The 16,489-nt window shown below is 36.8% G+C and overlaps 1 pseudogene; it reads left to right on the top strand.

Moving 5' to 3' along the window:
• Positions 1-2,438: 2,438 nt before the first annotated feature.
• LOC123948671 overlaps positions 2,439-16,489 on the top strand; it is an 82,304-nt pseudogene continuing 68,253 nt past the window's right edge.

The following is a 16,489-nucleotide window of genomic DNA, read 5'->3' as shown; positions in this document are numbered from 1 at the left end:
AATTGGTTGCCCTTTTGAGGTCTCACTTATCTTAACCTGCAGGGTAAAGGGATTTAAACCCTCAACACTTAAATTTCAGTTATGTAATATGAGTTTGTAGATAATGTAAAAAGACCCTAGCAGAGCACCTACCACAGAAGGAGCAAAGACTATAAATGATCACAAAGATTCTCATTATGATAAAACATTGTTGTTTTATGCAAATATTAAAGTTATATTGTACTATGTAAAAAATAATGAAGGAATAATATATAACTTTAAGATATTCCATATTTATATAATTCTTAAGCCTGGGAAATTATCTTTTGTTTTACTTTCTGGAAAAAGAATCTACAAACGTTCTATAAATTTAATTCATTTGGAATACACAGGTTCATATTAACAGAAAAGAGCTTACAATTCAAATACATAGAGATAATTTGAATCAGAAATAAAATGATGAGGGTAACATTGAAGTCAGTCTCACTGAGAGATAAGAAAGATTTTTCTATAAAGATAGTTATTGAGTTAGAAATTCATCAAAGAGCTATTAATTTAAAATTACCATAGAACTTCCACTTCTACTTATTTCATAACATAATTAAATCTTCTTTAATAAAATAAAGCAAAGAGTTAACAAAATAGTGAGGTATTTGTTAGCTTCAAATAAAGAGAGAAGGAGAATTGAGAACAATAAGTAGAGCATTTAAGCTTATCCTGGGGGAGCCTGGTGGCTTAGTTAGTTAAGTGTCCGACTTGACTTTGGCTCAGGTCATGGTTTCAGGGTCCTGAGATCCAGCTGTGCAGGGACTCTGCACTCAGCAGGGAGTCTGCTTGGGATTTTTTCCCTCTTCCTCTGCCCTTCCCCCTGCTCTCTCTCTCTGGTTCTCTCTCTGAAATATATCAATAAATTCAAAAAAAGATTACGCTTGTCCTGGGTACTGCTGATCCTAAAAAGCAGTGGAGATAAACTCTATTTTTGACAATGTCTTATTCCATTTGGGATGCCATACAAATTGCTACAGACTGGGTGGATTAAACAGTAACCGTTTTATCTCTCCCAGTTCTGGAGGAAGGGAAGTCCAAGGTCAAAGTGCTGGCCCTTCCTGGGTCATAGATAACTGTCTTCTCATTATGTTCTACATGACAAAGAAGAAAAACAGGAACAGTAAGCTCTCTAGTATCTTTTTTTTTTTTAAGGTTTTATTTATTTATTTGAAAGACAGAAATCACAAGTAGGCGGAGAGGCGGGCAGAGAGAGAGAGGAGGAAGCAGGCTCCCCGCGGAGCAGAGAGCCGGAGGCGGGGCTCGATCCCAGGACTCTGGGATCATGACCAGAGCCGAAGGCAGAGGCCCTAACCCACTGAGCCACCCAGGCGCCAGGTCACTAATCCCAATATCATGAAGACTGTACCTTTATGACCTAATTATCTTGCAAAGGTCCCACCTCCTAAATACCATCATGTTGGAGTTAAGATTTCAACGTACGAATTTGGAAAGGACACAAACATCCAATCTATAATATACAACCTCATAGAACTAAAACAACACAAGTAGAGGCAATGGTCAACAACGCAAACAAACGTCAGTAAACCATTTCCCTTCTGGACCTCCAAAGGTTCACTCCAAAGTTGAATGGAATAATGAACATGCATAATGAAGGTCAGTTTGGAATACTATGAACAGTGCAGAAAATCTCAAGCCATGCAATTACATTAAGTTAAATAAGGATTGCTGAAACCCACAGATAACAACCAGAAGTTAATGAGAATTCTTTTCTGGAGTAAAATACTATCATAGGCAACATGATCCTAATCCTCAAATTTCTTCTATAAATACTTTTTTCAATGAAAATATAGTGCACACACAATCAAATGAATCATGCAAGGAAAAGAAAAAGGTGGCAAGATGACATATGCAAGAAACTTCAGAAATGCGAAAAAATAAATACACAGATACTATAAATACAGATACATAGAAATTGAAAATACTGGAATTACCAGGATCAGACTGAGGATAGTATATATTTATGCAGTAAAGAAGATAAAAGCTAAGCTCCAGCAGGATACTAGAAACAATAGAGACTTAGCATACTGAAGAAAAATTTTCGTAGAATTTAGTGCAGGGATCAATGGACATACTGAATAACAGATTATACAAAGTGAAATAGCAATGATGAATTGGAAATTGTACACCAAGCAAGCAAAGCTAGGTGCAGCACTTAGAGACAGAAATTTGGAAAATTTTATCCAGGAGAAAACAAAGAGGATATAGGAGAAGTTGTGACATAAGTTTAATTAGAGTCTCAAACGTGGAAAAGCATAATGAGACACAAGTAATATAGGAGGTAGCATCTGAGAATTTTTCAAAATGTACAGATAGTATCAGTCCACAGTTTCAAGAAATTTTATGATGCCACGTAGGGTGACTGCAAAGAAGTCTACACATAAACCATCAAAATGAAGCTAGAGAAATCCCAGATCAGGCTCCCCAGTGGGTACTGGGCAGAAGGCCTGAAGGACAGTGACCCGGAATGGGAGTGTTGGTCAGATACAGAGGCAGTCCTCCAGCAACCAGACACCAGCCTGGCCAAAAGTAGCCTTGGAGCTGTAGCCAGAGCCTGCAGGTGGTCAGGAGGAGGCCCTGGTGCAGGATGGCATCGTGTGCTCCCTGAAAGTTTGGTGGATGAGGTAAAAAAAAAAAAAAAAAATGTGCTCTCAGACAGTGACAGCTAGCATCTGTGGATGCTAGCTTTGTCTTACTTTGTGCCCTGCAGGAGCCCTGGGGGTTTTTTGGAGAGGACGTGTCTCTAGCTGTTGGTTAAGGGTCAGGAACAGGACATGTGTTCAAGGATGCCCCCACCATGGACCAAAGCAGGCTGGACCCAGAGTTCTATTTATTGTCTCTCATAACTCTACTTCTCCTGTAAGGGACTAGAGGTCTCCTTAGACCCCTGCAATTGATACCAAATGCCCACGCCACCGTGTTCATTCCTTTCTGTCCTTCAAAGTACCTGACAGCCTTCCCCAAGGCCTTGTGTATGTGTCCTGATTGTGTTTTGTGTTGGTGAATGAAGTCAGGCTTGTGCAAATTTTGTGCAAATAAATGCATGAAAGTGAAAATAATTCATTGTCCAGGACAAGAAGGGGGTGGGGTGGGAAGGGTATTAAGCCAGATACCAAAGGAAGAAATATGACATAATCTCTGTTATATGAACTATCTAGAATGGGTGGATTCGTAGAGACATAAAATAGATTAGAAGTTACCAGGGACTAGGAGGAAGGGGAAAAAGGGAAGTAAGTCATTGCTTAATGGTTACAGAATTCCTGTTCAGGTTGATGAAAAAGTTTTGGAAATAGAGTTGATGTTGCACAACATTGTGAATGTGATTAATGTCACTGAATTGTACACTTGAAATGATTACTATGGCAATTTTTATAACATTGTACTGCACTAAAAATATATGTATATAAAATAGTCTTATAAGTATTTTTATAATTATCTGTAACTAAAAATCTTGCCACAGTGAAAACTCGGATAGCTTCACTGTTGCATTCTTTCTAATATTTAAGGAATAAGTAACGTCAATAATACTGATCTTACAGATTCTTCCAGAAAAGAGAACAACAATCAGATATCTTCTCCCATCATTTACAAGCTAGAATAACCTTGATCCTAAAACCCACAATGAATATAAAATATAGAGATTACATTGGAATGTCACTCAGAAAATTAGATGTAAAATTCCTAACTAAAATATCACTATGTAGGGGCACCTGGGTGGCTCAGTGGGTTAAGCCACTGCCTTCGGCTCAGATCATGATCTCAGGGTCCTGGGATCGAGCCCCACATCGGGTTCTCCACTCAGCGGGGAGCCTGCTTCCCCCCCTCTCTCTGCATGCCTGTCTACTTGTGATCTCTCTCTCTCTCTCTCTCTGTCAAATAAATAAAAATAAAATCTTCAAAATATCACTATGTAAATAGGACTACAACATAAGAGAAAATGCATCAGGATCAAGTTAGGGTTATCACAGGAACACATGTTTTAGTTAATATTAGGGAAGCAGTGAACAGAATTGTTACGGAACATGGACTGAATCTTGATGGATGAACTGAGTGACATTCGGAGACTGGAGGATTGGAGGCTTATCTAGCACTGGTGGGCTCAGAGGAGAGTGTTCTCCAAAGGTCTGAGCCCCAAGCATAAGCAGGGAGGGTAATTTATACCCTTCTACTTCCACATACTTGGTACTTTTGGCATGGGCAGGAAATGGGGTAGGAAAGAAGAACCTGGAAGGGCTTCGAGACAGGGACTGGAATTCCCTTGCTGGTTTGGTCGGCCATCTTACAGTACAGTTTTTCCCTTATCAGAATCCCCACATTAACAGAATAAAGAAAAAATTACAAACATACATAATAAATAGGGGAAAATCTTATAGCAATTAGAAATAGAATAGAGCTGCTTTATTTCAGAAAAATACATAAATTATATTTCCATCACTAATTTCAGATGATATGGCTGTGTAAGTAAACCTAAATATGAAAGATATAGATATTAGTTTTGATAATATAAAAATAATTTTATGAAGTAGGATGAGGAAGTACTACTTGTAAGAAAAATTTGATAATTTGGTGAAATATTAAGACTTAGCTCTCCAAAATGGCACCGTTAGAATTATTACAATTTCTTTTAGGACTGGGAGAAGATAGTTACAACATGTAACTAATAAAGAAATCATAACAACATTACATAAATTTTTTTGGTTTATATTTTAGGGATAAACTGAGCAGCAAACTTAGGCACTTACCAAGAAAACTATAAATGGTCAATAAAGATAACCAAAAAGTTCTCATAAAAGTCAAAATTGAAGTCACAATGATATACCACTACTCACCTTTTAAATAACAATGCCAAATGTAGGTTATGATATGTAACAACACAAGTACTCATCCATGGATGATAGGGGTGTAATTGTGCTAATTATTTGGGGGAAATAGCTTGCCATTCATATGGCAAATATACTTATGCTACACTCTTCTAACTCTATTACAATATGAGTAACCTATAGAAATGGATCAAGTTTTGTACCAGGCATAAATAGAAATACTCAAACCACATTATTTATACTAGCCCATGAATAGAAACAATGCAGATACATCTGAATAATATAATTAACAAATAAATAGTGGCTTATACATCTAGGTAAATACTTGTACAGCTATAATCATAAACAACCCAAAAGATAAATCTTATAAAAACGAAGTTTGGGGCACCTGGGTGGCTCAGTGGGTTAAGCCTCTCTGCCTTTGGCTCAGGTTGTGGTCTCAGGGTCCTGGGATCAAGCCCCACATTGGGCTCTCTGCTCTGTGGGGATCCTGCTTCCTCGTCTCTCTCTGCCTGCCTCTCTGCCTAGTTGTGATTTATCTCTGTCAAATAAATAAAATATTTTTAAAAATTTAAAAAAAAATGAAGTTTGAAGAAAAGAAGACAGGCAAAAGAGAATCCATAACATCATTCATATCATTTGCATAAACTTTAAAAATAGGCAAAACTTAAAGAATGGGTCTAAGGGTGAATAGTTAGGCAGTAAAATTGTAAAAACAGAGGGGAGGAAAATAATTAATATAAAATTAAGAATATGGAGGAAGAAGAGGGGCATGGAAAAGAGGCTTCGGAGATACAAGTAATATTCTTTGTCTTGGATGTGATTACCTGAGCATTCTCTTTATTACCTGTTAAGTGGTACATTTATGTTTCATACATTTTTGTCATGTACTATACTTCACAAAAAATGAAAATCTAGGTACACAACATCACATTCTACTTAAATACTTCAGAGTGTGTGTGTGTGTGTGTGTGTGTGTATTGTATAGTTTGTGTCAAACTATTACATGAGCAAGTTCCAAGAAATCATGAGGTAAATTTCAACCAGCATGTTTTTATTTTGGACAGTTCTTAAAGAGATAAATGAGTGAATTAAATTTGAGTCATGGGTAGTATATATTGTCTCTTATCAGACATGTCTCATTTCACTAGTCAGGGAATGATATTCACACTCACACACTGATTCTTCAGAAAATTTTTTTTTCTCTTAACGCTCTGATTTCAATGCATGGTGAACACCATGTCCCTAACCCATCCACCTAACGTCAGTCACTTCTGAATTTTGTATTTTGCCCTTATGTTGTTAAACGGTTCATAGCCATATTGCCTTTTTCTATATATTGTCCATATGGCATCATTTCCATCCTTTCCACTGCAGACATCATTCTTAGTTCAAATTCTCATCACCGCATATCTTAATTTCTACAATGGCCTTAATCCCTAGTCCAAGGTTCTCTCTACCAAGTATCCTATCTCAAAGTATCCTCCAGGCTAATGTGAAGTATTTTATTAATAGTAACAGTAAAAATATCCGCCATTCATTAAACTTTTATGCATAAACCATTGAACTAAGCCTTCATACACTTCATCTTATGAATCTTTATTTCTCCTTGTATCATCCCAAAGATGCTGTATTTGAAAAAACAGGCAAAGACATGTCAAATTGCCCAAATTCAATCAACTGGTAAGTGACAAAGCTGGAACTAAAACCCAAAACTCATGGCCTAAATAGTATGATAGATTTCTCACTACTTACAGAGTTAGATAAAATAAAGTAAAATTTTTTTCATGGAACCAGAGTTATCCTTCATGACTTGGTTCCAATCCATGATTTCAGCAATGTCTCCACTTATGTCCTTTCAAATAGACTCTTCATTCCTCATCCACGCTATATCCTCCTCTGTGCTTTTGCAACAATTGTTTGTTTCCCCTGTCTATCCCATCTCAGTTCTTCAATTAAAATGCTATTTCTCCATCAAGGTCCCACACCGATGTGAACTTCCCCCAAGAAGCCTTCAATCAACTATCGGTAAGAATGATCTCTCCTTGTGCACTCCTTCCTGAGGACACGCTGTTAGTGCCTTTTATGAACATTCTTTTTTATTTTTACTTTGAACACTCTTTTTTAATTGGCTTTGTAATTTTTAAATGTCTTTGCCCTAATTGTTGAAACATGGCCCACAAATTCTTCACGATCTACCACTGTCTATTCTTCCAGTCTTCTCTTAGACCCTACATCCATTCACTCTATTGAATCCCAAACTACTGATTCCTTTCCCATCCTCCAATACAGGTCTTCACCTCTAGGCCTTTGCTTTGCTTTCCCGCAACCCCCATCATCTTACCATTTCTTCCCCCACTCCTAGAGGACCCCTACTTCTCCTTTAGATCTTGGATCAAAGTACGTGTTTCAGGGCAGCCTTCCTTCTGGTCCCAAAATCTAACGTTACATACTCCCTTGCTATAGATTCACCTGATAATTTGTATTATTTCTGCACAGATTTTTATCACAATATATAAAGCACACTAATTTTCAGAATTGTTTAATTTATTTCCCCTTCACTATGCTATTGCTGCATGAGAATAGAGACCACACATTTTTCTAATTCAATCCTCAGTACTCAGGAAATATTTGAATGGTTAGTTTCTTGTGGACATGGACAATGTAATTTTTAGCACTGCTCTGAGACTTAGGGGCTTACAAATTGGTTTTCATAGTAACACTGTCTATACGTTCAAGTAAGGTTTAAGCAGAACAGAACTGTCCCTTCATAGGTTTAAAACTGCTTTAATCTCAGTTCTAACAGAAAATGTGCAGTCCTATCTAAATAGGATAAGACTTATTTATCTAAATGCTGTTGCATAGAGGACAATCTCCATGCATCAGGTTCTATTTATCCTGTTTTAGATATGCCCCTTCTAGTAAGGAAACATAAAGCTTATGCATCATTCTATTTTTATGTTTATCTAATTTTCCTCCATTCTGTTTATATCTACATTTCCTATATTTGCTAATATCTGCCTGCTTCTCTTTGCACTGTCAGTTACTAAGCAATATAATCTTTACTGCTTTGTAATAATTTTAATACCCTCCATACCTAACTTGCAGGTTCTGCTCATAAATTACAGAATCTGTGCCCCTGACATACTTGTATTAATACCATTTTTCCATCCTGGTTTCTCCATCTGTCTCCATCACCTGTCTTTTCCCTTTTTTGCCCTTCTATCTTGTCTGCCAGCTGGTGTTTTACTAATGTTTTTTTCAGTCTTTTCTGCCTTTCAGAATAATCTGTATATCTCTTCTTTGCTAGTAAATTGTCCAGCAGTGGATTTCTAAATAGCTAAAACTCAGTTATAGGCATTTTAACTTGAGGCCTCAGAGCAAAACTTGGCAGTAGAAACACATGCCCTTAAAATGTCCTTGGGCACACCTTCAGATACACTGGAGATCCTTGGGCAGAGGTGTCTCCAATTATTCCAGATTCGGTGTTTTTTTTTTTTTTTAAGATTTTAAAAATTTATTTATTTGATATATAGAGAGAACACAAGCAGGGGAAGTGGCAGGCAGAGGGAAAGGGAGCAGCAGGCTTCCCACTGATCAGGGAGCCCAACGTGGAACTCAATCTCAGGACCCTGAGATCATGACCTGAGTTGAAAGCAGACACTTAACCCACTAAGCCACCCAGGCAACTCATTAGTAGTGTTTTTTTTTAATTAGCTATTCATAAGACATGTTTCCAAAACTATGCATATACAGTATTTAACTGGAGCCTGTGTCTTTTGCCTCATTTCCTCTTTTGCTCCATTTCTCTCTCTCTCTTCCTCTCTCTCTCTCTTTTTTTCTTTTCTTAAAGAACAACAAGTTTTCCACGTTGACATAGAATGATCCAAATAGCACTCCATTAATTTCTGAATAGGCTTGATTTTTATATTTTCAAGAAAAAAAATTAGAACCATTCTAATACATCCTGTCCCCTCTAAGACTAAAGATGTCTAATACTTCAAGAATATGATGAAGAAATAAGTACATTTTCATCTCTTAAAGAAAGCATCAATTATTCCCATTTATTACCAGATTCTGAGTTTGGAACATAACTGCCATGCAGGGAAACTGGGATTAAAATATGCAAATGTAAGCAAACAAGAATTGGGGTCTCAGGTACAATGGATCTAATACTTAAGACATGTGAAAGACTCAAAGTTTACCATTCACCTGGGAACTAGACTAAAATATGGATCCATGAGAAGTCATAATTGCATTGTGGGTGTCAAGAATGTTGATCATCCATCACGCCTTTGAAATTGGGGAAAAGTTGATCTGCATTGAACAAATAGAAATCCCTGAGGGAGGGAGGTGGAAGAACAGATAAATTTTCTCTCTCCTTGTTTGTATTAGAGTTTTACCGAGTTTCATCTGGTATTACCTTCTGGGGGGGGCATACTTTCCAAAAGTTATTTACCATAAGGTTTAAATTGAGAAATAAACTGGGAGAAAAGTCTCTACCAATGTGGTTGATTTTCCCTGGGAAAATAGGTAATGTTACATTAAATATAAAAATAACTGTCAGTCAAATGTTGTTTTTATAATTTATTGAAATGGTTTAGTATTCTAGTGTTATAGGTTTCTCTTGTCTGTCAGTTGTTGATTACTGCATTGTCAGTTGAAAATGAAGCCAGCTGTGGCAATTAGCCTTATTTACTTATGGGTGATATCTCAATTGGTAAGCTTATATCCTATTTTCCTTCCTTTACTGGAATAAAATCCCTTTCAGCAAATACATGTGACTTTTTACCATCACATTGTTATTATTATTCAATTGTCTCAAGTAATTAATGATTTTTTTTCTGAAAACCTTTCAGAAAATGCAAGAAAAATTGAGACAATAATTACAGATATGTAATTTCATAGAGTAATCTTACAAATAAGACTTACTTTATCTAAAGTTAGTTTCTTTATACCTTTCCTCATAATTTCATTATAGTTTGTTATTTTTAAAAAAATTCATTCGAAAGTACACATTTAAAAGAAACACTGATATCAAAACTCATATAAAACTTCTAGATCTCATTTCTTTTGATGGCTGCATAGTATTCCATTGTGTATATATACCACATCTTCTTTATCCAGTCATCTGTTGATGGACATCTAGGTTCTTTCCATAGTTTGGCTATTGTAGACATTGCTGCTATAAACATTCGGGTACACGTGCCCCTTCGGATCACTACGTCTGTATCTTTAGGGTAAATACCCAGTAGTGCAATTGCTGGGTCATAGGGTAGTTCTATTTTCAACCTTTTGAGGAACCTCCATGCTGTTTTCCAGAGAAATAAGTCAATCGGAGAAAGACAACTATCATATGATCTCCCTGATATGAGGACATGGAGAAGCAACATGGGGGGGTAGGGGGATAGGAGAAGAATAAATGAAACAAGATGGGATTGGGAGGGAGACAAACCATAAATGACTCTTAATCTCACAAAACAAACTGGGGGTTGCTGGGGGGAGGTGGGATTGGGAGAGGGGGAGGGGGCTATGGACATTGGGGAGGGGAGGCGAACCATAAGAGACTATGGACTCTGAAAAACAACCTGAGGGTTTTGAAGGGTCAGGGGTGGGAGGTTGGGGGAACAGGTGGTGGGTAATAGGGAGGGCACGTTTTGCATGGAGCACTGGGTGTTGTGCAAAAACAATGAGTACTGTTATGCTGAAAAAAATAAATAAAATGGGGAAAAAAAAAAACTTCTAGATCTACAAAGAAAAAGCAAAACTTATTTTAATCTCACTGGCTCAGTTGTTGAGTGGATAACATATTTACACATTATATTTTTGCATTCATAGGGGTTAATATGGTAGCTTGTTGGGCAAATGGACAGGTGTAGAAATAGGCAGAGCCTGTATGTAAAACAAGTTTCTGGCAACATAGACTATCTTGACATTGCAGCAGGCAGAAATTCTGGTTAGTGGCTAGGACTCTGTTAGAGAGGACGAAGGGAATATTCTAGCACTATGGTACAGACAAAGATTGAGGAGATTTTAAGCAGAGATTTTTGATGTTGGAGATGTAATGGCACAATGAGTAATATATGAGTTAATTAATGTGCTCAGAAAGGCAGAAACTTAAAGTGGGAAGAAATTGGGTATCAAGCAGTGCTCCAGAAATAAAGGAAGATAGATGAAACTTATTTTTGTAATGAAATAAACTGAACCTTGGCAAGTTAAGTTGGCCATACAGCTATTATGTTATGTAAATCCAGCCCATATCTTCTAAATAGAAATTCCTAGTCAAAATCATTTGTGTCTGTTTTCTCTATTTAACAACCATAGAATAATAATAATAATTGTTACTGAATGAAAAGACTCTTTCCTACACATTTTATATATTCTGTATCTAATTTGTATAATGACTCAGGTATAAAACAATTCTTATGTCTAGAAAATAAAGAAACTGAAGATCAGGGATTAAGAATTAAACCTATGACCAACTGATTCCAGAAGCCCAGCTGGTAATCACTAATAAAAATTCTAATTAGTAAGTCTCTGCACTGGAATTTGAGTATATGGTCTATTATGAAAATCTAGTCTTTGATAGTGCCTTTTAATATTCTCTTTCCATGACTTGAACCAGTTTGCCTGGCTTTTTTTTTTTTTAAATATTTTATTTATTTATTTGACAGCAAAGATCACAAGTAGGCAGAGAGTCAGGCAGAGAGAGAGAGGAGGAAGCAGGCTGTCCGCAGAGCAGAGAGCCTGATGCGGGGCTCGATTCCAGAACCCTGTGATCATGACCTGAGCCGAAGGCAGAGGCTTTAACTCACTGAGCCACCCAGGCGCCCCTTGCCTGGCTTTTATAATGAGTAGGATCAAAGTCACCTCTTCAGTCCCTGACTATTATCTAAAATTGTCCAAGTAGCTCACAGTCTTTCAGTCTCATCAAGTGTTTGGTGGTTTTTTTGTTTTTGTTTTTGCTTTTTCTTTTTTTTACAATATTTTTTCTAACTAAAATCATCTAATTTATGACAGTACTTACACATTATCTGTCTTTCTCAACTAAATGTAAGCTTCAAGAAAATCACATTTGTTTCTTCACCATTCATGTATAAATTAGTGAGTAGCGAATGACAGGCAATCAATAAATATTTATTAAGTGAGTAAAAAGAAAGGAAATATAGAAGGTCAAAAAAGATAATTTTTGACTGAGCACTTTAGCAAAAATATTTTAAAAGTGCTAAAATTCAATGTCTGAAAATGTAGGAAAATGGATACTTTCATATCTTGCTGGAGATGTAGATTGGTTAAGTCATTGTTGTGGAAGTAATGCAAAAATACAAATTAGAATTGTTTAAATATCCATATTCTTTGACTTGACAATACTTTTTTCTTTCTTTTTTTCTAACAACTCCCTTTATTCTAAGAATCTTTTCAGAATAATGAATAACATTTTTAAAAAGTATAAAGCTGCATGAGAAATGTATGTGTATTAAAATAAAAATTATACTTATAATTTTGCAAAATTTGACATTTAAAAAGAAATGAAAATGTAATCAATGATAATCAAATGGAATATAGTTGAATAAATTATATGGACACCTATGCGACTATAAAAGAACAATAGGGCATCAAATGATACTATTTTTACTGCTCCATGGTTTTCTAATAATGTACAACACAGATAAAATAAAAACTATAAGTGTTCATGAGTAAGAAGACTATAAGATGCCAGGATACATTTCAACTAATTATGAAATTCATATTTTAACATACTTTTAATGTAAAATATTCTTATATCTGGGGCATAGCTGTGAGAGAAACACAAAAAGTTAACTATACAATTTATCTATATTCACCAACAGTATAGATATGACATAGTCATTAAAGAAAAAGAAAAAGAAATGAAAGAAATACTATTTTGGCTTAACATAGGGATGCAGGATAGATAAGCTCTAATATTATCAAAACTTATAAAATTAGATAATTTAAAAGAAATACTGGCATAAAATTATAGGAAGAAATGAATAGATTTGAACCAAATCATATTATATAAAATTCTCTAAAGTGATAGGTTTTAAAAATATTTCAGATATTTAGGGAAAAAAGTTTTCCTGTAAATGTTTATTTTAAAAATGAGACATTATATTTTATCAAAGATCAATTCTAAATAAAAAGGTAAATCAGAAACTATAAAACTTTGAAAGGTAGAAATATTTGAGTAATTATGAAATCTCTAGAGGAAACTGGCTTAAATTTAATAGTTATGAGGGAGGGGAGAATCAAATATGGCAGGGGAATTAAAGTACCCTAGGCTCCTCTGGTCCCATGAACACAACCAAATAACTATCAAATTATCATGACCCCAGAAATCAGCCTGAAGACTGACAGAACAAACTCCACAACTTAAGGGAAGGAAGAGGCCACATTGAAGAGGGTAGGAAGTACTGGAACTGGCTTAGGAGAGAAAGGGATTGTGGGTGCTATGGAGGGGAAGGAGCTGTGGTTATAGAAAAGGGTAAGAGAGGAGCACACAGGGGAATGCACAGGAAAACGTTTCACCAAAACTATTGACTCAGAAAGTGAGAGGGGCTGAATTTCATGAGTTCTTATAACCAGTGGAGCTTAAAGGATGGAGGTTTTTATTTGCTTGTTTTGGTTTTGTTTTGGTCAATTAAATATTTTTAAACATATAGTGTACTCTTTGTTTCAGGGGTCTGTGATTTGTTTCAGGTCTGTGATTCATCAGTCCGGCACAACACCCAACTCTCTCCACAACATATAACCTCCCCAATGTCCATCACCCAGCCACCCCATACTCTCTGTTCCCCTCCCCTCCAGCAACTCTCAGTTTGTTTCCTAAGAATAAGAGTCTTTTATGGCTTGTCTTCCTCTCTGGTTTCATCTTGTTTCATTTTTTCCTATCTTCCCATATGATTTTCTGCCTTGTTTCCTAACTTCTGCATATCAGTGAGATCATATGATAATTGTCTTTCTTTGACTGACTTTTTTTTTTAAAGATTTTATTTATTTTTTGACAGAGAGAAATCACAACAAGGCAGAGAGGCAGGCAGAGAGAGAGAGAGAGAGGGAAGCGGGCTCCCCGCTGAGCAGAGAGCCCGATGTGGGACTCGATCCCAGGACCCTGAGATCATGACCTGAGCCGAAGGCAACGGCTTAACCCACTGAGCCACCCAGGCGCCCCTGACTGACTTATTTTGCTAGCATAATACCTTCTAGTTATATCCATGTCATTGCAAATGGAAAGATTTCATTTCCTTACACCTCTACAAAATAGACTCAAAATGGATGAAAGACCTAAATGTGAGAGGGGTATCCATCAAAATCCTTAAAGAGAACATAAGAAGCAATCTCTTCAACCTTGGCTGCAACAACTTCTTGCTAGATACATCTCCCAAGGCAAGAGAAACAAAGAAAAAATGAACTATTAGGACTTCATCAAGATAAAAATCTTTTGCACAAAACCAAAAGACAACCAACAAAATGGGAGAAGCTATTTGCAAATGACATATCAGATAAAGGATAGTATCCAAAATCTATAAAGAACTTATCAAAATCAACACCCCAAAAACAAATAATTGAATCAAGAAATGAGTAGAAGACATGAACAGATATTTCTGCAAAGAAGACATATAAATGGCCAACAGAAATGAAAAAATGCTCAACATCACTCAGTTTCAGGGAAATTCAGATCAAAACCACAATGAGATACCATCTCACACCAGTCAGAATAACTAAAATTAACAAGTCAGGAAACAATTGATGTTGGTGAGGATGCAGAGAAAGGGGAACCCTCTACACTGTTGGTAGGAAAAAAAAACTAGTATAGCCACTCTGGAAAACAGTATGGAGGTTCCTCAAAAAGTTGAAAATACAGCTACCCTACAACCCTTTAATTGCATTACTGGGTGTTTACCTCAAAGATACAAATATAGTGATCTGAAGAGGCACATGCACCTGAATATTTATTGCAGCAATGTCCACAATAGCCAAACTATGGAAAGGGCACAGATGTCCGTCAACAGATGAATGGATAAAGAAGATGTGGTATATGTATATACAATGGAATGTTATGCAGCCATCAAAACAAGAACAAAAACCAAAACCCTGGAGTTCTATAGTTCAGCAGGTGTGGCTGGGATACAGCCTGGAGGGAACTGTGCTACTGCTGGAGAGAAGGCAGGCAAACAACTCAGGAGAGACAGCAAGGAAACAGCAATCTGTAGAATGCCTGCAACACAGAGTGGGGAGACTATTCACTATTCTAGAAACATTTCTCTGAGAGGCAGCATTCACAGAGATGGGAACAAAGCTGCTGGCTGGTCCATATCTTTCCCCCATCCCTCAGCATAAACTTGGAGCCACCTGAAGGAAACAGCTTAGTGCAGACACTGGCTGCTAACTCGCTTACACCAAGCCCCAACCCCTGTGCTATGGTGGGACTGCTCTTCTCAGTCAAACTTGTCTCATTCCCAGTATGGTGGGCCCCTTCTCCAGAAGACCAGCACAAAACCCTGCCCACACTACATCTCCTTACCAGAGAGTTCTGCAGGACCCCAATCCTGGTGGAGCTACTATCAGGTCATTTCATAAGCAGACCAGAGCACACCTAATGAAAACTTGCCACATTCAGTCCAGGGACCAATCATGACCCACAGCAGGCAAGGAGAACTTCTGCAGACTGGCCTGAAGGATAGAGCAGCCACAATGCAACAGCAGAACATATGCAGTATACACCAGAGACATTCCCGGAATCACCAGACCCTGGGTACAACATGACATTTTCTTCACAAGGACTGGCTTTTCTGATACACAGAAGACAGAGACACAGATAAAATGCCAAGATGAAATCCCAAGATGGAGGAATTCATCCCAAATGAAAGAGCAAGATAAGACCACAGACAGAGATCTAAGCAAAGAGATCTAAGTAACATGCCTGATGGAGAATTTAAGGCAATAGTCATAAGGATACTCACTGAGCTTGACAAAAGAATAGAATACTTCAGGAAGACCTTTACCACAGAGATAAAAAGTTAAAAAAGAATCAGTCAAAATGAAAAATGTAACCAATAAGATTGGAAACAGGCTTGAGCCCATGATCACAATGCTGGAAACAGAGGAAGGGATGAGTGACCTAAAGGGCAAAGTAATGGAAAATAATAAAGCTGAACAAGAGAGAAAGAATTATGCAACACGAAAATAGACTTAGGGAACTCAGTGACTGCATGAAATATAATAATAATCATGTTATAGAAGTCCCAGAAGAAAAATAGAAAGGGGGCAGAAAAGTTATTTCAAGAAATAACAGCAGAAAAATTCCTTAATCTGGGAAAGGAAACGGGCATCCAGATCCAGGAGGCACAGAGAACTCCCATCAAAATCAACAAAAGAAATTTAACAACAAGACATACTATAATTAAATTTCCAAAATATAGTGATAAAGAAACAACCTTTTCAGCAAGACAAATCTTACTCTGTAAGCAAGTAAAATTTGTAAAGCTAGCTGGAGATTTCTCAACAGAAACTTGTCAAGCCAGAAGAATGTGGCATGTTATATTCAGAATGCTGAATGGGAAAAATCTGCAGCCAAAAATATTCTAGCTAGCAAGGCTATCATT

The sequence above is a fragment of the Meles meles genome, chromosome 8 (assembly GCF_922984935.1).
Source record: "Meles meles chromosome 8, mMelMel3.1 paternal haplotype, whole genome shotgun sequence".
Lineage (NCBI taxonomy): Eukaryota > Metazoa > Chordata > Mammalia > Carnivora > Mustelidae > Meles > Meles meles.
This window is presented reverse-complemented; position numbering and strand designations above follow the sequence as displayed.